Below are 17,598 nucleotides of genomic sequence, written 5' to 3'. Positions count from 1 at the left end.
CACGGATTTTTCTTTTAAGTTACGTTCCTGCAAATGTGGTGTAGGTCAAATCCATGAACAGGTTAAGCCTTTGACAAGGGAAAGGCACCCCAGCCAATGGGAACCCGTGCTGGTGATGTACTGCTCCCCAGTTCTGATTCATTGGCCTGCTAGCGTTTGTCATTCTATCCCCGGCGTCTGCAAACCGCGTGGGTCGGGTTTTCCGTAGTCTAGCTAGCTAAACTGGATTTTGGCCTCCTGCACGTGCAGTTTCAATTAGGTTTAGTTGATCTCTAACTTTTCATACAAGTAGCTGTTAATGTTTCTGATTATCCCACAGATTTTGAAAAATCCTCCGTTCCTTTAACCTCACTGGAGGTCGTTGGAGGTCCCCTGTGACAGAATCATGTGACTGTAACAAGTGAAAATAAATACAATGTGGGATGCCACGAGCTACAGCTACACAGAAAACCTGCCAGGAATTCAGCATGTGCCCTGTGCGTGTATGTAGGTGGGCGGCGGCAGGCTGCGTGTGTTGCTGCCCTTCGGGACGCGAGGTGTGTGGCTGGGGCACTTGAGTGGTCCTCCCGAGGTCACTGGGGGAGAATGGCTCTGGAACCGTAGGGGCCCTGGGGGAGGGGGTCTGGCGGCGGCCTGGGACCCAGCGCGCGTTTGAGCTGCAGCAGCCAGGAGGCGAACAGTCCGCGACTGTGCCCGAGAGAAGTGGAAAGAACTGGGTCGGTCCTCGGGGCTCTGTGGAAAGCGTCTCCGCGGGGATTGGGTGTGTATTTGTAGACAGGTGGCAGCGCCGGGACAAGAGACGCGGACGCCCTAGGGGGTGCTTCCGAGCCCTGGCTCGGTAGACTGCAGGGGTTGGAGAGCTCTCCATTCCCCGGGATCCTAACAGTCGCACACTGTCCAGCTCCCGGCGCCGGGGCTCAAGGTCCCAGTCGCGGTTCCGATCCGGGATTTGGATGCTCCCTTCGGCTTCGGCCTGGGGCCCCGGCCGCTAGGCTGCCGAGACGAGAAAAGCTGGGTAGGGCAGTGGCGTCATCTGCGGCCGCTCCTCCCCCGCCAGCCGCCACTCGCCGCAGTTCCTGCCCAACGACATCCGGGTCTCTCCTGCTGCTCCGTCGCGCCTCAGCTGTAGCGGCGGCGAACCCGGAGGGGCGGGGTGGGGCGGGCGGAGGAGTGGGGGTGGGGCAGCACGGCGCCTTCGTGGGCGCGCCTGCGCGGGGACGCGCTCGAGGCGGCGGCGGCGGCGGCGCTGCTAGGGGCGGGAGCGCGCGCGGGAGCGAGGGAGCAGTGGTCTCGGCGCCGGCGGGGCCCGCAGCTTCGGGTGCTCGGGCGGCTGCAGCTCAGGAGCGGGTGGTTGGGGAGGGGGGGTGGGGGGGCTCCAGGCAGGTGGGGCGCGAAAGCAATGAATCTTTGGCTCTTCCTCCTTCTCCTCCGGGACCCGCTCTCCGCCTCCTGTTCCAACGCCTGGATGATCTGAGCCGCGAGGGCGCCGAGAGCGGGGGCCCGGACGCAGCCCGGCTCCTCCCCTCGTCCGCCCCCTCCCCTGCCTGACCTGGCCGGCCGCAGCCGTGGTGACCCCTTTCCCGCCCCCTCCCCGGCCGCCGTCGCCGCCGCCGCCTCGGCCGACCAGGGACCTGCCCGCCCGCGGCTGCTCCGGGTAAGCGCGACGCATGGGCCGAGGGCGGGCGGCCGGCGCGGGCCTGCGCGGCGGCAGTGGCGGCCAGGCCTGGGGCCTGGGGCCTGTAAACAAGCCAGGCGTCTGCCCGAGCGCTCCCGGGAGGAGACGCGACAACTCCACCCCCTGGCCCGGCCTCCTCCCCGGAGCCGGGCGACGGACGGCTAGGGGTTAACGCTCCGCGAGGGCGGTGGCGGGGAGGCGGGGGCGGGGTGTTTGTGCGGCGGCGCGGGGAGGGGGCGCGACCCTCTGGCCGCCTGCGCCGGGTTGGGTGTTGGTGGCGGCGACGCGGACGAGGGCCGCAGGCCGGCCTGGCCCTAGAGCGGCCGGTGGAACTTTTCCCGGGAGGGGAGTGGGCTCCCGGCGCCCCCACCCTCCGGGCCGCGCCTCCCTGCTCTCCAACCCCTGGGAGGGCGACCGGGAGAAAGAAGGGGGGAGGCTTCCTTTGGACCGGACTTAGCCTCGAAATAGCAAATTGTGTAGAATTTGCTTCAGATTTTATAGGGGGCAGAACTGAGAGTGAGACTCCTTGAGAACTCAAGCCAGTGATGCCTCCAATTCATTCATTATTAAGGCATCGAACAAATCCATTGAAGTAAAATCACACTGATTTCTTCGCCTGGTCTTTTTAACCGTGTAAATGTGTGGGTAAAAGTTCTTGATGTTAGTTTCGTTGAAGTATGGTTTTGTTCTGTTTGTAGATTTGAAATAATTTATTGAAAGAGAACTGACTGTGGAGAGCCTTCTACCAACTGCAGTTTTAGATACGTTTTGAAAATTTCACTACCTGAGGTATTTTTCCTTTTCCTCAAGCAACTCATGGTACTTAACAAATCCACAGAGGTCACAACTCCTGCTGTCCAAGCCAGGAAATGTATGCACCGCCCTCACCCCCAATCCTGTTTTCTGCTAATTGGAATAATGAGCCGAATGCCTTTTAAGAAATTATTGGAAGAGTATGGGAGGTGTAAAAAAAAAATCTGTGGGTGATAGGTATTCTTTTCCCAAAGTAAATTATTTTGACATTAAAAGATTAGAAATCTAAAAAATTGTTTTGAAAAAAAGGCTTAATCCTTTCAAACTTGCAAGTTGGGATTTTAAACAACCACTTTTTAGATGCAAAGAGCTCTGAAATGTCAGCGGATTTATTTATTTAAACACTACTGAGTCTTACCGGTTCCAGAGCTCTCAGAAGTCCAGCAGGGCTTGCTCCCCAACTCTAACTAGAACAACCTCACTTTTATAGTTTTATATTTTTACCTAACTGGCCTTTGCCAAAGATTGTATTTCTATAATACACATTAGAATACTGACTAGGAAGATAGTGACCCACCCTACGGTCTGTTTTCTAATCATAGATGTTAACTTTATGGATTTAATGTTTCCTTTGCTAGCAAATAATTTGAAGCACAAAGTAACATTCCTTGCCTGATGTCACAGTTCTGTTCTGATGTGTAATTCCCATATATCTGATTAAACATCCAATCATGTAGTGATGATTACTTTTAACTTGCAAGTTAGAACAATTCTGCATCAAAACTATAATGAACTGCCCATGGAAGTTGCTTAAGACATTTTTTTATTTAATATAATTAAACATTTTTCACATCAGTGAAGTCATTATGGGCTAGGTATATTAAGACTGGTAAAGTTTGGCTAGCTACCGTAGTATATGTTTGAGAAATAACATGGTTGAATGCTGCAGTCAGCAAATTTTTTTTTACGTGTGTGTGTGTGTATTTTAACACGGATTGTATCTGTTTATATTTTAGTTTGAAGGGCTGAAGTGATGACCATAATTACAGTATAAACTGTTGAAGGGAACACTGCACTAGGAGACAAGAATTGTTTAGTCATGGCTATGCTCCAAATATCTGTGTCCATGGATGAGTCCTTTAACTTTTTGCATCTCAGCTTACAAATCAGTAAAACCAAAGGGGTAGATTATATTATCGAATGTACTGCCAGTTGTTAAATATTTTTGATTCTCTTAACATGGTCTATTCAGTATGCTTTGGTGTGTACTTAGAGGTTCAGCATTCTAAAGCTGATTTTCTTTCTGGGTTTTGTCTTATGTAAAAGAATTTTAAGTTGGTATTGTTCTTTAGGAAAGATATTCCTATAGGTAGCCTTTATTGATTTTTCTGTTGGTATTGGGAAATCTAGGAAAACTCTTGGGAGGAAGGAGGGGAGAGATTCCACAGGAGACAAGACTAGTTTTGTCTTGAGACTAGTTTTGAGACAGGTGGTTGAGACTAGTTTTGAACAATCACACAACTCTTGGTAATCTGATGTGAAGGGCATTATAAGGTTTTTCTGTCAGTACAAGCTGTGTCTTGATTATCTTTTTAATAAACCTCCGTATGAAAATTTGTTCCCTAATACCTAATGTTTTTTTCCCCAAAGAAATCTATAGCAACATCATATTGTCACATGTAAATATTGCTAAGCAGTTACGAAAAACCTACAGTCTTAGAATTTATTCACATTACACCTAGACTATGTATCGTAATGGCTAACAGACTGTGTAGCTGATTCTGGGTTAACTATGAATGCTTATTTACTTAATAATTTAAAACTAAAGATGGACATATGTCCACAGGGAGCTTGTTATCCCTAAAGTGCTCACCCATGGGAGCTGGATTAATTTCTTAAGGTGGAAGTCCATGATCATGTAGAAATAATAAGGTGATATGTTGATGATCACCCCAAATGATTATCTAACTTTTGCCTGGGCACCTGATCCTGAGTGGTACTGTTGACTGCTTTCTATCCTTAATCAAATCAGAGGAAGGAGGCAGCCATGTTAGAAAGTCAGCTCAAGGAGAGTCCTTAATAAGGGTTAAGCAAGAAGATAAAATGCAGTGTGACCCTGTGAAATACATGGACCTTGGGGGAGGGGCAGGTTTTATGAGGAAACTAGGTAAAAGTTTGTGTCTTCCTATACCTGGGGTAGTAACTGTAATGCCAGAATATGTTTTGTTTTCCATCTCAAATAATGTCGGTGACAAAATTTTAAAAATTCAATTGCTTCATTTATTATTTCACCATTAGCCAGGATGTATAAATTCTCTGGGATTATTAACCACTCTTATCTGAAAGAAGCTTGAGTTAAATTATATAAAAATCAGAAGGTTGATTATATTATTCTTTTCCTCTTTCTAATATCTAATGTGTTCCATATTACACAAGTAACAATTTTATATTTTATTATGAGTCTCCAGAATATATTCCTTGATGGTTTTGACCTTTGCATGTCCTATTTGTGTACCACCTAGATAATCTCTTTACCTAGCTTTTCTTTTGCTGAGGCAGGTACTAGGAGCTAGAGAAAATAGTTAAGAGAGGTGAGCTTCAATATTCCTTTATGTAAAATGTAATGAACTTTAAAATTTTTATAAGAAACTGAGGGAAAGGTACTGGATGTAAACATTCATTGAGTAAAATGTGTGATAAAGGAGGGAACTTTAGTTTTTATAATTCTTAATATGTTTATTTGGAATCCATTGACCAAATTTGTGTAATATTCATATTTAGGATCTGGTTTGAAAGTCATTAGAGTTTTTGTGGCTGAGACCAAACTACTTTTAGATAAGAAGAAAGTGAATAATAAAAGCTATGACTTACTGACCATTTATATCAGGCTTGAGTTTTCATCACAACCCTCTTTCTAACATGATGATATTTCTGTTTTACAAATGAAGAAATACAGGCTCAGAATATAAGTTATATGCCAGGATCAGATCTATGTAGATACGAAATTATTTTCAAAATATTTCTGAGAGGATTTTTCCCAATTAGACAAGCCTTGTTCCTAGGAATCAAAATTTGAAAAGCTTAATGTTAGTACTTCTGATCCAGGTTCCTAGAACTAAGTTCATAAATTTAATTAAGTCTTCCAATGCAATGATCCTTCATTGCATTGAAAAACTTATATCTTCAACTATCATTGTTCAGATTGAGGAAATAATCCTTACTGAAGGTCTAAGTGAAATGTTTCTGAGTACACAATCAGTGGAACCACGTTGAAGACTACAGAAAGGAAAAGGTGAAACTTCCTAGTTGGGCTATCTTGGGCACCTGATTTCTCTAAGCCTTAGTTTTCTTTATGTCAAATGAAGCCTTTCTGGTAAGGTAATCTTGAAGATTAAATGAGATAATTATATAATGCACTTAACATATTTTCTACCATGAAGATAAAGTACCAAAGAAATATGGTAGCTGCTATTGAGCATATGAAATCTTGGGATTCTTAGGGGAACAGAGATTTAGTGGGTATGAGAGGCTTGTCTTTGAGTATAGTTTTAGCAGTGAGCCTGGAAGCTATAAAAACTACAAGGGAGTGAGTAGACTTTAGAAGACATTGTAAAGGTTGCGGGTATATAGAACTTGTACATGAATAGACTAAAAGTTAAGAGGTAATGGAAGAGAAAGTTGAGTATGAGTAGTTTTATTTGTATGAAGCTGGAGAAAAATCATGGGTTTAGAGTTATGATTAGGTGGGAGTAGATGGTTAAATAGAGACTATAAAGTAAGTAATAAAGCAAAGGTGAATGTTCAGTAAGTGAAGGAAATACAAGGGTTGGTATTTTGAAAAGTTAACAGTTCATGATTAGAAACGGGCAATAAGATATTGCTGCAGGAAAAGATGAAAGAATAAGAAAACTAAATTATTCTAATTTAGTTCTTCCTGTAAAAAATAAATAGGGAGTCTTCATAAAAGGCATTAAAGCTTTATATGTGAGTCCTGGGTTATGTAAAATTGAAGAATTGTATTGGAACAGTTCGGTCTTATTACCTCATACCCAAACCATGTTTTTTTTAGAACTCTAACTGGTCTTTCCCACTAGCATCTTGTACTGTATCTCCCTCCCCCATTCTATAAACATTACAAAATTCTTCCTAAAATACTGTTTTCATCATATTATTTATCTTTTCAATATACTTAGTGACTTCTTTTGCCTCTAGAATAAAGTTTAGAATTCTTGGTTTGGCTTTTGAAGCTTTTCCATGATTGGACCTCAGGACTGATCTATTTCAACCAAACTGGTATACTTGCCCTCCCTGGAACACACCCTATACTTTTCTCTGTGTGTCTGCGCATGCTAATCGGTAGCTTGGAATTCTTGCCTTCTCCAGCTTCTGTTTTGTCCTTTATCAGGGCTCATTTCTAATATTTCCTCTTCCACAAAACCTTCCCTGATCACCAGAGTATTTCCTCTCTCCTTTCCTCTGTACATGTATTTCTGTAGCAGTATCTATTGTATTATTTGTATGGCTTTAGTCATATACTTTACTACTAGGTATTTGTGTTTTAATTAGAATTGTGTGTTCAATTTAATTATAAAATTCTGAAGGGCAAAATACAGTAACTTTTTATTATCACCAAAGCTTTGCACAGTGCCTTGTGGATAGTCGACATTCAGGTATTTTATAAGTATACTATTAGGCAAACCTGAGAGTGGGAGTGATTGCTGTAGGAGGTGGTGGAAGAAGTTAAAGAGCTTTGGGGGAGCAGATATTTATGACTCTCTTGCTATGCATTATTTTGGCTGATATTTAAGAGTGAAGATTATACAAATCTGAAATGTGGCAAAGTTTATGCTGGTATAGAAAATTAGGTTGACTGATTATGCACCTAAAGGTTTCTTTTTAACTTCCTGTGTTTGGGCTTTGGAGATTAACAGGACATTCAAAATCATGCATCTCTTTCCAGAGTTACAGTTGCAAATATTACAAACTAGGCATCCTTTTAAACAGAGAGGAATTGTGGAATCACAGTAATTAGGCAATGTATTGGTTAAAGGTGGGAAATATCTGATTTAATGTGTCAATTGATTTAATGTGAACCAAACAGATGTCTAATATATGAGTAGTCTGTGTTCCTACAAACCTCTAAGCTAAACTTGAAGCTGAAGATCTGCTTTCGAGTCCAGTATTTTCTTATTAGAAATCAATTATATTTCTGTACAGATTTAAAAAATGAACAGTATGTTTTGTCTAGTATGACCAGTGGAAATGGTAGGATAGTTTGTTTGCAGGTCATCTTCTCTGGGGACACCTGGGTAGGAAAGAATCCCTAACTCTGTTGACAAGGGAGAAGTCAGTCATTTGTCCTATATATTAATCAAGTGTCACTGTGTGGTTAAGTACTATGAATAAAAAAGACATGCTCCCTTCCCTCATGGATCTTAATCTTAAAATCTTAAATGAGAGCTAATATATTTACAGCGGCTTATGTGCTATGATAAGGGAAATACAGGATTCTGTGAGCTCATGACTAATGGTAGATCTATTTCCTGAGACGGGGAACTGGGTAGGAGAAGTGGTAGGGAGTTGAGAAATTCATTTTGGGCCATGTCATTTGAGGTGTGGCAGAGAGAGAGACAGACAGTGAGAGAGAGAGAGAGAGAGAGAGAGAGAGAGAGAGAGAGAGAGAGAGAGAGAAATATTAAAGTTATTAGAAACATAGAATTTTCACTTCACTTAAAAAGAACAAACACCTTTTTTTTCTGTACTTTCCCAGCACCCTTTTCCATACACACAAAACATCTCATATCAGTTTATGGACTCAGTGAATGATTCTGTTTTAAGAATGTTAGATTGTATGGACAGAGGTCTGTCTTAAGAGAAAAATACTTTTTGCCCCTTTTTTCCAGCAGGGACATTTTATATGTGTCAAAGACTTAGAATCCCACATATTTTGTGAGTGAATAAACCTTTTACCGTCTTAAATATTTAATGTTTTATTTTCCCTTCTTTCAACTTAAATATACAAGTTTATGAGCAAACACTGTGTGAGGGGTGTTGTTTGTTTTAAGCAAAAGGAAAAAGGATGCACTGACTGAAGAAGTCAGTTATTCTTTTCTGGGTCAGTCTGAATCTGAATCCTCACATATACAAGGATTAGAAAATAGCAAACTGGGAATTGAATCCATTTCTTAATCTGTACACAAGTTATCCAAAACTGAGGAATTTGAAATAGTTAACAGATGAGGCAAATTGAGATTGTGAATACCAAACCATTCTTAGAAAACTTAAAAAACTAAATAGCTCTATGCCTTTTAAATCTTTTCTACTTGTAAAACAATTTGCTTCTTCTGTAATTGTTAGTGAAAATAGGTCAGTATCTAATTTTTATAGTCACTAAACTCCTCCAACTAAATTTAGCTTAGATATTTTTCAGGCAATTATATACTTCTAACGTTTACTTTAAATTGTGTAGTACATACCTTTGTAGAAATTTAAGAAGACTACCTTATGGAGTGTGTAGTTCAGGTCATAGCACATGACTAGAAGATGATGGTACATTGAAAATCGTGAAACGTGAAGTACACATGAACAGTGGCAAGCTCTGTCTCACACACATTTTGTGTAATTGAAACTGCTGCTAATACCTGTGCAAACTAACTGTGGTGTAAGTACTTGTAAATTGTTACAATTTAACATTCTCAAAACAATAATTTAGCAGACTATTTTTAAATAGTTTTTAATAGAAAAAAATGACCTGTGTCATGTGCTTTATGGAAATAGTACTTAGCATAAAAGAGCTTTATCTGACTTATTTTGGTTGGTTCGATTGGTCGATTTTGGTTTGCTTTTTGAAATACGGTTTTTAAAGTTTTAATTTAGGGCATTTAAATTAGGGTGTTTAACTCAGTAACAATCTTTTGCGTTAGAATTCATTTGGATGATATTTGGTTGGAGGTTAAGTAAATATTTAATTGAAATACTGATGTAAATATTTAGTTGAAGTTTTAAGATAAAATATTAAAACAGCTGAGAAATTTTCAGGTAACTTTTTAATCTTTGAAAATATTTTAATACATTTTCCATATTACTACATCTAATTGCCGTCTTTTTAAACCTTTTTGTGTAAAATAAAATATAGATACAGAAAATCATATAAAACCATAGTAATTTTTTTATGGCATTGTTGAGATATAACTCACATAGCATAAAATTCACCCATTTAAAATTCACAGCTCAGTAGTTTTTACTATATTCACAGAATTGTGCAGCCATTACCACAATTTAATTTTAGAACATTTTTATCACCCCCAAAAGAAACATTGTACTCACTGGCATTCACTCCCCATTCTCCTCTCCCTGAGCTCTTGTCAGCTACTCACCTACTTTCTGTCTCTAGGTTTTTTTGTCTTTTGGGTGTTTCATGTAGGTGGAATCCAGATAACATTTTGATCAGTTTCTAGCTTTTATCAACATCTTGTGCATGTGAGATAGCCAGTTATGAATAATTTAGCCTCCTTTTATAGCTTAAATAATAGCTATTTTCTCATTCTCTGACCAGGAGAAATTATTCAATAATTGAAAGATTATATCCAAATTTAAACCAAGAATCAGGCTTTTCTCCAGTATTATAACTTCCATAAATATGAACCATTAGTCCTCACCTCCAGTAGTGCTTTTCACTGTAGGTTGCTCAATACCCCTCAGCTTTCCCTAAAATGTTGATGTAGTAGCCATTTCTCTTCCACTTCTCAAACTCTTCCATTAGTTCACCGAATGCTTCCCTTTGCAACTGGCTTGCCTGAACTCTACCTTCTTAATTCCTCTAAACACAAGAATGAGGAAGAATTAAAAGCAAGAAGGGAAAAGAAGAGATTGCTCAGGTGGTGGGGCCAAGTTGGTAAGAGCAGGCATAGACACGGTATAACATTTGCGAGGAGACTGAATTAGGCAGAAGAATAAAACTTCGCAACTGCTTAGGAGAGACTAAGACCTAGAGGGAAGAAATAGAAGGCAAAGATGTTATAATGTAATAGAAGATAAAAAGATAGGTGAAATTTTAAATTGTTTTCAGTTCTGAATTTTAGTTATATGTCAGTGAAGCACAAAGGATAATTTCATTTTCTGATGAGGATTAATTAGTATCCTTGACATTCTTTCTTTCCAAAATTTTGTGTAGGATTTTTGAAGCTGAATCCTAGTGATTTTTGTCTTTTGGATTATTCGAAGATCTTCAGGTTTGAACCAGTGCAGAGTGGGAAACCCATTTCACCTTGGAATTATTCTTCAGAGAATTCTCACAGAATTAAAGGCATTGTCCCTTTGGGGTTTCCTAATTGGAGGGGCAGAATCTTCTTCTGGGTGCCCCTATACTCAGTGGGCTGCTTCAGACGTCTAGAATTAACCAGAGTATGGCCACTAATTGAGAAGTTGCCGCTATCAAGGAAAATATTATTTGACAAGTCAGGTACCTTCTGGTTGGAGTAGAATTGTTAGTGAGATTTTAGGGACTGTCAGTAAAAGTGCCCCAAAGAGCCAGAATCCCACATGTGAGATGTGATCAAAAACTATGGTGAATGTTTAAATTAAATTAAAAAAAATTATTAGGTTGGTGCAAAAGTAATTGTGGTTTAAAAGGTTAAAAATAATTACAAAACCGCAGTTACTTTTGTACCAGCCTAATATTACAATAAAAGACACATTGCCATGAATTCCCTCAAAATACTTCCCCTCGCTTGGAACATTCTGATCCTGTCGTTCTTGCCACTTTCTGAAGCAGTTCCGGAAGTCTTTTTGTGAATGTCTTTAGTTGCTGTTGTGGCTGCCTTGATGTCCTGAATTGATTCAAAATGTTTAGTACCTTTCATGGTCATTTTGACTTTGGGAAAGAGCCAGAAGTCTCATGGTACCAGATCCGATGAATAAGGTGGGTTAGGACACACCGTGTTTTTATTTGACATATTGCCGTGTCAGAAGTGATGTGTGACATGGAGCCTTTCCGTTGTGATCACAAAATACGGTGAAGGCTGCTGCTGAGTGCCGTCCAACAGAAAGGCAGAGATCTTCAATACGGGGAGCAGTGCATCGAACCTTAGTAACAGTGTGTGACAAGTTTCAACTTGTTTGGTGCAGTCAGTTGGGTGTGAGCTACGGTTGAGAGAAGTGTATTTTAAAGTGTGCCATAAATTATCCTCTTTCATGATAATGCTCCTTGTCACACACCGCTTCTGGTATATGGCAGTGTCTGTCAAAAACATGGTGTGTCCTCATCCACCTTATTTACCGGATCTGGCACTTGTGACTTCTGGCTCTTCCCCAAAGTCAAAATGATTCAGGACATCGAGGCAGCCATGACAGTGCAACTAACGACCCTCACGAAAGAGGACATCCAGAACTGCTTCAGAAAGTGGCAAGAATGATGGGATAAGTGTGTTCAAAGTGAGGGGGAGTGTTTTATAGGGGATTAATAGCAATGTGTCGTATTGTAATAAATTTTTTTTTTATTTAAACATTCACCAAATTGTTTGATCACACCTCGTGTAGCTTTAAAGTAAGTAAAGACCTATTGTAAGCAAACTGGAAATTTGGGATGAGTAGAGTGCAGACCAATAGGAGCTGTTAGTACCTGTATTTGACCACTTGCATGGTGTTTCAAACACTATATTCAGTTCCTTAATCAGAAATACTGCCATCGTATTTTGTATGTAACTTTTTTAAGGACCATGTGATGAAGACAGGTTACCTTTTTTAGAACAATTGAGATTTATTATTTAACAGATAAAATATCTGATTTAAATGAATTTAGTATTTGAAACCAAGTTTACAAAATATCTGTGTATAATTTTAATAACAAGTGTTGCTTTCTTTACAAAAGAACTCTATATACATTTGACCCTTAAACAACACAGGTTTGAACTGCGCACGTCCACTTATACATTTTTTTTCCCAGTAAATACTGTAAATGTTTTTTCTCTTAGTTATGATTTTCTTAACATTTCCTTCAGCTTATTTTATTGTAAGAATACATTATATAATACATTCAACAGACAAAGTATGTGCTAATCAACTGTTTATGTTATCAGTAAGGCTTCCGGTCAACAGTAGGCTATTAGTATAATAGTTAAGTTTTGCATGAGTCAAATTGTACTTGGATTTTCGAGTGATTGGAGGGGTCATTGTCCCCAGTTCCCTCGTTGCTCAGGTCAATTGCAAATCTTCAAGCTGTTTTATAGCTTATTTACAGTATATAAGGAGAAGCTTAAGAATATTTGTTGATTTAACTAATTATAGGATTGAGCTTTATTAAAGAAATACTTAACCAGAAAAACCTGTGAAAATGTCCTGAGGAAGATTTGAAACAGAGACCTTGGCTCTGTGAATGGCAAGCAAATGGACCCTGTAAGAAATTTGTACCTCTACCTAAAGTAAGATGTGAGGATTTAAAAATTGCTATGATTTAAGTATATTAAGAAAAAATAAAATACTGGAGGAGCATTTGTTAAATGACATTAAACTTTACTGTATAGAATTAAGGTACCATTATTTTGCTGGTGTTTTCTGATTCTCTCAGTGGAATAAATGTTGCTATTAGAATCGAGAGAACTCTGCTATTACAGTACATATTCAATTCCAGGGAGTTGACATGAACAGAGAGATTAGTTAATAGTTCCTGGGCTTCCAGGCGTATACAATGTCCAAGTCTTAAATTTCTTAGCTCCTGCATCTGTGGAGCATTTATGCTACTTACTCTCATTAGAAAATTTTATTATCTTTTTCTCCTTCCCCTTTCTGTCCTCTGGTTGTAGGTTTTTTGAAGTGAACATAATTTTTGTTTTTATTTTATAACTCAGTGGGCAAATTTACTGCATTTTTTCCCTAATCCACTGTTTAAGTCATCCTTTGAGTTTTCACTATCAACAAGTTTTTTATTTCCAAAAGTGGTATTTAATTCTTTCCCAATTGCCTGGGAATTTTAAAGTAAATTTTCTTTCTAATTTGTTTGGGATTTTTGGAAATCTTGTTAAAACATTTTACACATAGTTATTTTATACCTTACATTTGCTAACTCCAATTATCTAAAGTCTTAAGGTGAGATATTTATTATATGTTAATTCCTCCTCATGGCAGTTTGTTCCCTTGTACATTTGGTGATTTTTTTTAAATAAGTTCATATTCGATTAAACACTAAATATTCCTCTATCATTTGTATAATTGCCTACAATTTTATTTATCCTTTTTGTAGCATAAAAAAAAGTTTCATTTTTTTAATAGTTAATACCTAATTTAATCAGACAGTACATTTTACCAGTTTCTGTAGTACTGCTGCTGTTCCTTGTGTCTCACTCCTGGATTCACCTTTCTTCCTAAAGTATATCTCACTAAAGTATGTCCTTTGGTAATCTTTTTAGTTACCGAGTATGGCCCTTTTTGTTTGAAAGTCTATTTTACACATTACTTTCTGTTTTTAGCAAATAAAGAATTCTTGGTTAATATGTTTTTCCCCCTACCATTATGAAACTTGGCAAAGCTGGATCTCTGAAAAGTCTGCTCTCTACATAATTGCTAGGTTTGTATACAATTTTTTGTATATAATTTTTGTATATAGTTTTTCTCTCCGGTAGTTTTTAAAAAGATTCCTATTCTGTGTCTTGTTACCACTATTTACTGTGTGACCTTGGACAAGTTTAAACAGAGATCATGGAAAAGTATCTATTGTAGTGATGATTACATTAATATATGTAAAGCACTTAGGTCGGAGCCTTGCATATGTTAAGTGTGATATAAATGTTAGTATTGTTTGTTTTACCATTCTTGATGTTCTGAACACATTCCCATGATATGCCTAGGTATGTGTATGCTGTGTTATCTGTAGGTACCCTGAAATACACTGTTGATCTGGTGATGCGTATCTTTCTTCAGTTCTAGAAAATTCATTAGCCTTTATATCTTTGAATATTGCTTTTCCAGTATTTCTTCTTAATCTTGTTGTGTTCTAGGCAATCCTAAGTATCATTTTCCACTTTACTAATTTACATCTAGACTTTGTTCATCTAGAATTTATGTTTCTTCAGTTTTTGTTTCTCAGTGAATATTTTTCTCATGTTCAGGTTCTTTGGTTCTCTCTCACGCTCTCTTTTTTTTTTTTTTTGGGTCTCTGTCTTTAATAGCCACCTATTCTGGTTTGATTTCTGACTTTTTAAAATTCTTTTTTCCCCCTTTCTGTCTACAGTTCATTTTAACTTTGGAAGGATCCTAAACTACACATTTTGAGTTATTTTCAGATTATTATTTTTTTCTAGATTGAATTCCTACAGTTGTTGATTTTGTTGGCTGTCTATTAGTTTAGTTTTCCTCGTGTGTTTTGGAGTTTGCTTTTGCAGTGTCATATTAAACAGAAGTTTTTTGTTTTGCTTTCTTTCTTTTCACTCTTCTTATCCAGTGTTTTTGAGTGTGCCTACGTCTTGGCCTGGGGTGCCCAGTCTGAAACAATATCTTATATCGGAGGCTTGGTTCCCCTGATTGTCGATAACATCAGGATCAGTCTTACCTCTCCAAGAATAAGTAAGCCACAGGCTAAAAGAAGATCTATACTTCGGCTCACTGGACACATAACTGCATCTTCAGTGAGCTTGGGCTGCTGTACATGGGGACATTTTTAGTCCCTGTTACTATCTCTCCAGGATGTGGACTTCTCTCCATCTCTGTTACTTGAGCCCAGGAAGCTCGCAGTTTCAGCTTCACAAAGTGCTTTGTATTTGCTGAGTTTATCGTTAGCAGGTGACTTGGTCTTCTTACATTTCTGTTTTATAATCTATTTTTGAAATACATTTGAAACAGAGGAACACCTTCAGAGTGTGAATATATAAAATCATTTAAATGGAAGTCAACATTTAAAATGAACATATATTGTACATATCCTTCAGAAAGGTACCAGTTTATTCTCCTACCTTCGAGAAGTACATATTTTTACTCCTTTGCCAGTAGTGGACATTATAAATTTTTAATCTTTGATAAAATAATGGATAAAAATAAATTTGTGTTTAATGGCTAATGAGAATTGGTCTTTGCTCCATATATTTATTGGCCAATTGTATTCTTTTATAAATTAAATTGCCGGTTCATGTTCTTTGTCCATTTCGTTTCCTTTAAAGTGTTCATTTGTTGTTTTAGAAGAGGCTTTTGTCTATTTTAAGAATATTAATTTATATATATTGCAAGTGCATATTTTAAAAATATTTGCCACTTGGGGCGGCCGGATGGCTCAGTTGGAGTGCAAGCTCTGAACAACAGGGTTGATGGTTCGATTCCCACATGGGTCAGTGAACCGCGCCCTCCACAGCTAGGTTGAAGGATGACTTGGGGCTGATGGGCCCTGGCGAAACACGGTGTTCCCCAATATTCCCCGATTTAAAAAAAAATATTTGCCACTTATGTTTATGAGCTGTTTTATAGTGTTGAGGTTTTATTCTCTGGAGTCACTTTTTATAACTTTGGAGCAGGTCTTTTCTTTTTTGCCATTGATGTCATACTTAAAAAGCCCTTTTTTATAATAAGATTATAGAAATATTTGCCTAGATGTACTTGCATGGTTTTATTATTAGTATTTCAAACTTAAATCTTTAATCACCTGGTAGTTACTTTAAGATATGTGATAGGGATTCAGCTACCCTCAACAGGAGAGCAGGAGTGAAATAATAATAGGTCAGCTCTTCTAACACTATTTTTTGAATTTTTGTTCCCACAGCTCTCTGTCTAGACTCTCAACTCTATTCCACTGATCAATTCCCTCTTAAATACCATATTTTGAATTTTTTTAATACTAGGTATTGCAAATTCTTGTGTTTTTTGGAATGTTTTGGCTGTTCTCAAACATTTATTCTTTTCTATGAATTTTGGGATAATTTTATGAAAGTCTGGGAACAAAAAGACCCAGCTGTGATTTTACTGAATTTATTGATTAATAAAGAGAAGATTAACATCTTTACAATATTGACTCTTCCTACCTAAGAAAAAGAAGTGTCTTACCCTGAGTCTCTGTTCCTAAAAGTCCTGAATATTTCTTATCAATTATGTAGTTAGCTATACTTGTATTTTCTAAGAGATTATTACTATTAATAGTTTTCTTAGTCTGGTAACCTCATTGAACTTTCTTTTTTCCTAATAATGTCTTAGATTTTGAGTTTGCCATCACATAGTCATTATGTCCAAATAATAATTTGATCTCATTTCATAATTTTATGCCTTTTTTAAAACCTCGACTTTTACTGCATTGATCACTATTGCTAGACATTGTTAAATAATAGGATAAGAGCAGGTATCCTTGTTCTTGTTTCTTTTCTGGGAATTGTTCTAGTTACTATGCTTCCTCTTTGGTTTGAAATATGTATTAAGGAATGAATTTTATTAGATTCCTTTTAGCATATGAAGAGATGATCATATGGTTTTTCTCCTTTGAACTTTTTAAAAGATGACTTATATTAGTAAGTTGCTGAATGTTGGCTCATAGGTAAATTCCTAAAATGAATCCTACTTGGTGATTTGTATTAAATGCTTATATTTTACTTAGGGTTTTTGCATTTGTATTAATAAGTATGTTTAGACTATAGGTTTTTTAGTGCTATCGTCAAATTTTATGTCAGGATTATGGTATGTTTATAAAAAGAAGTGGGATTCTTTTTTTCTCTGTTCGTTAGGTAATTTAGATAATTTAGGAGTTACATGTTCTTTTAGACTTCAAAGATCTTGGTTATCAAATTGTCTTGCCCAGTGCACTTTTAACGTAACAGAAATTTGAAAAAAGGGTACAGTGAACTTCCATATTTACCCAAATGACCAATTGTTAGCATTTTACCGTATTTGTTTTATAAACTTTGTTTTTTACCCTTCTGTGTGTGTACATGCATGTTCTCTTTGCACACATAAGTATATATAAGCCAGTGCACAATCACTTATTCACTTTTTTGTAATATCTTTTTGGTCTTCTTCAACCTGGAATGGTTCTTCAGTCTTTTTGTTTCTTGTTTTTTATGAGCCCCGGAGCTTTTTTTGAGGGATAGTTCTTTGATAACTTACTTATTTTGTTCCAGAGTTACTGGTCTTTATTCTCTCATTTCTTGAAAAAAAAAATGGTAATTTGTTTTTCAAGAATATTGTCAGTTTCCTCCATATTTTCAAAT

General features: G+C 38.1%; 1 protein-coding gene across 6 annotated transcripts in view; it reads left to right on the top strand.

The window, feature by feature from the left end:
- Positions 1–418: 418 nt before the first annotated feature.
- Positions 419–17,598, top strand: part of PPM1A (protein phosphatase, Mg2+/Mn2+ dependent 1A) — a 41,979-nt gene continuing 24,799 nt past the window's right edge. For 2 of the 6 annotated variants that reach the window (XM_033107187.1, XM_033107190.1), the window contains exons 1-2: positions 1,255–1,654; positions 2,374–2,464. The gene's annotated coding sequence lies outside the window, so the exon portion shown is untranslated. Of the gene's footprint in view, positions 537–1,254; positions 1,655–2,373; positions 2,465–17,598 lie in introns of those variants that run through there. The other 4 variants (XM_033107186.1, XM_033107189.1, XM_033107191.1 and 1 more) reach the window with 3 other exon arrangements.

Source organism: Rhinolophus ferrumequinum, chromosome 6 (assembly GCF_004115265.2).
Source record: "Rhinolophus ferrumequinum isolate MPI-CBG mRhiFer1 chromosome 6, mRhiFer1_v1.p, whole genome shotgun sequence".
NCBI classification, from domain to species: domain Eukaryota; kingdom Metazoa; phylum Chordata; class Mammalia; order Chiroptera; family Rhinolophidae; genus Rhinolophus; species Rhinolophus ferrumequinum.
This window is presented reverse-complemented; position numbering and strand designations above follow the sequence as displayed.